Here is a 6,917-nt window from a genome sequence, read left to right on the forward strand (position 1 = left end):
TCTGTTTATATGAAAGTTCATTTGTTCAACATGTGGCAGCTACATCTCTGGAAAAACAAGCCATTCCAACCAGAGTGGAATGATGATACAACATCCATCTGCAATGATTAAAAAAATAATTGGGCTCACAAGTTTACATATTATAATTTTCTGTAAATGACACGCTCATAACGGCGTACGTGTCTGGTGGAGGGACATTTCATCAAGTATTTGGCAAAGGTCTTGTCACTTATCCAGGCTGTGTGAACAATAATAACCTTAATCCATTCACTTTCTATGCCGCTTATCCTCACTCGGGCCCTTTATTTAATCATTTGGAATCAGAAATAACTCCTAAGAAAGACAAAAGCCTCTAGATTATACTTATTATAGCTAAATTAAGTCTTCTATCATTTGTTGAGTTTTATTTAATTAGGAGAGAAAGTTTAGATTGTGCTTAGAGTGTGAATGGTTGTTTGTCTATATGTGTCCTGTGATTGGCTGGTGACCAGTCCGGGGTGTACGAGGTGAATTTTTGACAAAATTCCTCACATACCAAAATAATGTACAGTAGAAATGATACTTTTCTTTGTAAGCACAATCTACAAAAACATCAGAACTGAGTCAAAGTACCTTGGTAATAAGAATAAATATCGTGTATGACTGATGAACTTGGAGGACTTCATACGTCTTAGCAAGGACTCAATAAAACAATAAGTGCTAAAGCTATCTGGAATGACTCCAGACTTCGTGAATATTATTCATTCATTCATTTTTCATTTTCTAACGCTTATCCTCACTAGGGTCGTGGGGGTGCTGGAGGGAGGCGGGGTACACCCTGGACTGGTCGCCAGCCAATCACAGGGCACATATAGACAAACAACCATTCACACTCACATTCATACCTATGGACAATTTGGAGTCACCAATTAACCGAGCATGTTTTTGGAATGTGAAAAGAACATGCAAACTCCACACAGAGATGCCCAAGGGTGGAATTGGACTCGGGTTTCCTAGCTGTGTGGCCTGCGCGCTAACCACTTGTCTGCCGTGCAGCCGTCATGAAGATTATTTGGTTTCATTTTCCAAGCCTCCTCCTTCATCTAACCCCAAACAGGCTCAATTATTTTCATGTTCAAGTTCATGCATCTTGACCTTCTTCACTACTGACAACTTTGATGTGAGAATGAAATTGCTAAAATTGCCTCCTCTTGTAATTTGGAAGGTAATGGGAAGCGTGTATTTTTTTTATACTCCAGCTGCATAGCAGATGAGTGGTTAGAATGCAGGCCTCCCAGCTAGATCCGAGTTCAATTCCACCTCAATGTCATTTCTGTGTGGAGTTTGCATGTTCTCCCCGTGCATGCGTGGGTTTTCTCCGGGTACTCCGGTTTCCTCCCACATTCCAAAAACATGCTAGGTTAATTGGCGACTCCAAATTGTCCATAGGTATGAATGTGAGTGTGAATGGTTGTTTGTCTATATGTGCTGGCAAAGCAGAGTCCTCGATTTACCTTCCAAATCACAAGAGAAGGCAAATTCTTCAGCAGGATGGTGCTACTTCTCATATCGTCTACATCAAAGTTCCTGATAGTGAAGAAGGTCAAGATAGCCCAGATTGGCCGACCCAGTCACCAGACATTGAACATAACTGAGCATGTTTGGGTTAGATGAAGGAGGAGGCCTAGAAGATGAAATCAAAGATTTTTTCTTTGAATTCCTTCTACCATGTTCTGATGTTTTTGTAGCAGGTTTGTGTTTTCAAAGGAAAATATAAATTCTACAGCACATTATTTTGGTATGCAACAAGACTTTTATCCAACATCTGACATTTTTGTCCCAATTAAATGCCATTTCTGATTCCAAATCATTAAGCTCACAGAATGAATAACACATTCATGCCCATGATGATTGTATGTAAACTTGTCGTGATGAAGCCTGCAACATTGGCTGACTTGTGGCAACTCCTGGTTGAGAAATGGAATGCCATCCCACAGCAGTGTGTGACTCCAACATGGAGTACTGTAGGCTACACCAGCTTGTTGCTATGTAAACTAATTCCAGATGCTAATGAAGGTGCTGCGCATTTGCTAAAATAATAATATGTGTAATAAAATACACAGCATGTTGTTGTCAGGAGCAGCATTTAACAAGGACACAACACATACTGTATATGCATGTTGCTAACAACCATCACAAAATAATCATGAAATGTTAAAGATGTGTGGTTTTAAATCCTTAACCAAAAGGTCACCCAGGGATGGATTGTCGTGGTTGTGATGTCCATACATTGGTGGAAAGACTCATGTACAGACAACCTACACGTCGAAACTCTACTACAACGTGACGCATGTGTGGTATGCTGTCTGTCAGGAACTTGGATCCACATTCCATAGTAGAATCTTCAACTAACAGATGAGATTGACATTTTTTTGCATTAAGTTTATTTAAATTCTAATAACGTGGAATTTATTGTGTGCATAATTTAAGATTATTGTTGCATCTGACAGCATGAGTGTGTTTTGATACATCCTCATTAGCTTGTGTGCTTTTCCCGTGAGACAATAGGCAGATTCACCTGAGTTGCAGGTGACAACCAACACCTGTTCCACCCTCCGTCACGCTCGCCTCATGATTTACATATTGATGTTCCCTCTTCATTGGCGGACTTGCAGCAAAAAGGGGTGGAGCTACGTTTCACACCACTGCATTGTAGGTGGAGTGTCCACCAAACAGAGGGGGGGTGTGGTGCTGTCCCCTGTCAGGTTAATAACAATGGCACAGATTGTCCTTTTCAAAAGGTTGACAATAGCTTGTTTGATTTATGCTTGGCAACCAAACAAGATGAGGCCACAGGAGAGTCATGACTTATGTTTTGGAATAAAAAGAAAGCACTTCATTATTGGCACTTATGAAAAAAAAAACGGCGCATCAATATGTCGACAGCATGTGCTGAGCGCTATCAACGTCTCTGGATCGATTCCAGGAAGGGTGCTTTGACTCAACTGGTATCGCTTTCACAATGATCCACTGTGCTGCAAGTCTTTGACTAAATAACGCACTGCACTGACGTCTCCAACAATGACACAGGCATTGCTTTTGGCAAGGTATGCCATCAGTCACCAAGAGAACAGGTTAAAGGTGATGTCGGCCCTGCAGGTGCTCAGAGCCACGTGCTACGTGGATGTAATCGACATCCAGCATAGCAAACACTTGGGCACGAGTTACGTTGTTGTCAGCTAATGAGTTAAAGTTTAGCTACTAAAGTTGGCTTTCATTGAATTTATGGCCCATCATAACAACAGCATAGCATAGCACAGACAGCCGAATGCCAAATTACAGCAATTGCCAGTGTTGCTGTATTACAAATTTTGTTTGAAAATGTCCTTATTTAGAGCCAAAGACATACAGCACCTTTAATGTTATAATACTATAATAAAAATAACAAAATAAAATGAATATTACAAAAAAAATTTATGACTGATTTTTTTAAATTCATTTTTGCTAATACAGTACCACCACTATAGTCATGTTGTAGTCATTATTATTATATTATTTTGTCATTTATTTTTTCCCTGAAAGGGGGTATAGCAGGGGTGGGAAAACTTTTTGACTCATGGGCCGCATTGCGTTAACAAAACTGTCCGGGGGGCCAGAATATATATTTAACACAAACACTAAGCAGTCCACCTTGAATTATGTGTCTAATTTTATTTATAAAAGTGTCATACTATTAGCTATATGTTCTAATGTCCCTCTTTTTCTGGAACACTTAAACATCAGACCACATCAAACTACAAAATTGAATTTTACAGTTTTGTTTTTTTCAGTTTTTTACTTAATAAGACATCCGACTTGCAAGTCATGTGTCCAGCATGTACAGTGGGGCAAAAAAGTATTTAGTCAGCCACCAATTGTGCAAGTTCTCCCACTTAAAAAGATGAGAGAGGCCTGTAATTTTCATCATAGGTACGCTTCAACTATGAGAGACAAAATGAGAAAAAAAAATCCAGATAATCATATTGTTTGATTTTTAAAGAATTTATTTGCAAATCATGGTGGAAAATAAGTATTTGGTCAAAAACAAAAGTTCATCTCAATACTTTGTGATATACCCTTTGTTGGCAATGACAGAGATCAAACGTTTTCTGTAACTCTTCACAAGATTTTCACACACTGTTGTAGGTATTTTGGCCCATTCCTCCATGCAGATCGCCTCTAGAGCAGTGATGTTTAGGGGCTGTCGCTGGGCAACACGGATTTTCAACTCCCTCCAAAGATTTTCTATGGGGTTGAGATCTGGAGACTGGCTAGGCCACTCCAGGACCTTGAAATGCTTCTTATGAAGCCACTCCTTCGTTGCCCGGGCGGTGTGTTTGGGATCGTTGTCATGCTGAAAGACCCAGCCACGTTTCATCTTCAGTGCCCTTGCTGATGGAAGAAGGTTTTCATTCAGAATCTCACGATACATGGCCCCATTCATTCTCCCATTTACACGGATCAGTTGTCCTGGTCCCTTTGCAGAAAAACAGCCCCAGAGCATGATGTTTCCACCCCCATGCTTCACAGTAGGTGTGGTGTTGTTTGGATGCAACTCAGCATTCTTTCTCCTCCAAACACGACGAGTTGAGTTGATACCAAAAAGTTCTATTTTGGTTTCATCTGACCATATTACATTCTCCCAATCCTCTTCTGGATCATCCAAATGCTCTCTAGCAAACTTCAGACGGGCTTGGACATGTACTGGCTTCAGCAGGGGGACACGTCTGGCACTGCAGGATTTGAGTCCCTGGCGGCGGAGTGTGTTACTTATGGTAGCCTTCGTTAATATGGTCCCAGCTCTCTGCAGGTCTTTCACTAGGTCCCCCCGTGTGGTTCTGGGATTTTTGCTTACCGTTCTTGTTATCATTTTGACCCCACGGGGTGAGATCTTGCGTGGAGCCCCAGATCGAGGGAGATTATCGGTGGTCTTGTAGGTCTTCCATTTTCTCACAATTGCTCCCACAGTTGATTTCTTCACACCAAGCTGCTTAACTATTGCAGATTCAGTCTTCCCAGCCTGGTGCAGGTCTACAATTTTGTTTCTGATGTCCTTTGACAGCTCTTTGGTCTTGGCCATAGTGGAGTTTGGAGTGTGACTGTCTGAGGTTGTGGACAGGTGTCTTTTATACTGATAACCAGTTCAAACAGGTGCCATCAATACAGGTAACGAGTGGAGGACAGAGGAGCTTCTTAAAGAAGAACTTACAGGTCTGTGAGAGCCACAAATCTTGCTTGTTTGTAGGTGACCAAATACTTATTTTCCACCATGATTTGCAAATAAATTCTTTAAAAATCAAACAATGTGATTATCTGGATTTTTTTTTCTCATTTTGTCTCTCATAGTTGAAGCGTACCTATGATGAAAATTACAGGCCTCTCTCATCTTTTTAAGTGGGAGAACTTGCACAATTGGTGGCTGACTAAATACTTTTTTGCCCCACTGTACGTTAAAAGTTGAAATACTTACAAAGCAAGTGGCGGGCCAGATTCAAACGCTTGGTGTGCCGCATGTGGCCCCCGGGCCGTAGTTTGCCCACACCTGGTGGTATGTCATTTTTTTTCAACTTGCTTCTAATGCACTTTTCGGGCCCAAAAAACAGGGGAAACCTGACACATGCTCAACAGGGGCCCCAGAAGCACCCAAAAACTGCATAAATTGCCAGTGTTTCAGGTTAGTGATTTAAAAAAAAAAGCATAAGGGGTTAGTATGTCTTTTTAACTTTAAACATCAGACCACTTAAAACTACGAAATTGAATTTTACAGTTTTGTTTTTTCATTTTTTTACTTAACAAGACATCCGACTTGCAAGTCATGTTACCAGCATATACATTAAAAGTTGAAATACTTACAAAACAAGTGATGGGCCGGATTCAAACGCTTGGTGTGCCGTATGTGGCCCCCGGGCCAAAGTTTGCCCATCCCTGGTCTAGCTTAATAAGGCTTGTTTTTGTTGTTTTCACAAAACATTAGATGCTGATGTGGAGTTATGGATGCAAAATGACAAATAATTCAGAAAGAAGTCACCAATGTGACGCATGTATACTGGACTGTACTGACTCTGTATGAGCCTGCCTCCTTGTGGCCAAATAGAGGCATTACACGACACAACAAAAGCATGAACCATAAGAGACTGGGCGCCAACATTACAAGAAATTAAATATTATATCCTTACTCTTCAAAATGGACATCAGCTAGAGTACAACATTATAGCGATCTAGTTCAATTCCATTCTCTTCTGTTTCTCCGGGTATCTAATATATATTTTTAATGTATTGGGCAAAACTAACACAGCAACAACATAAAACCAGAAAATGAATACAGACCGACCAGCCACCAGTACGATGGTTTATGTGTGTGTTAGCAGGCGGTATGCTAGCATGAATAAACCTGAAGCTGTGTACCAACAAATAAACACATCATCACTCACTAACATCATCAAAAGTTACCTTTATGCATCAACACAGCATTTGGGACCAAATATGTCGTGAGAGGTAAACGTCTATCTGTGGGAGAAAGTTAGCGCACTCACAATGGTGCATTCGAGGACCGTCGAACAAATAACTTATACATGCAAAAATATTTGTAACTGTATGTTCCTTTTAAATAAAAACAATGTCTCGTTGCATTTACATATATTTTGATGTACAGAGTTATTTACATTGTTTTAAGTGTGTGTGGGTTTTTTTTGTTATCATCCCACATCATTTGCTCTTTCTATGGTTGCACCGTGAGAGCATCTTCACTGGCTGCATCACAGCATGATGTACGGAACCGGAAGGTGAGAATACAGTGAGATTGTTGGTGTTCCGCTCCCACGCTGACATCTTCGACACTTGATTCATCAGCATCGGGTACGTGAAAGCATTTCATTTTCAGGATTATAAATAAATATTAA

This window comes from Doryrhamphus excisus, linkage group LG9 (genome assembly GCF_037039965.1).
Source record: "Doryrhamphus excisus strain RoL-2023G ecotype Guam linkage group LG9, RoL_Dexc_Guam_v1.1, whole genome shotgun sequence".
Taxonomy (NCBI): Eukaryota; Metazoa; Chordata; class Actinopteri; order Syngnathiformes; family Syngnathidae; genus Doryrhamphus; species Doryrhamphus excisus.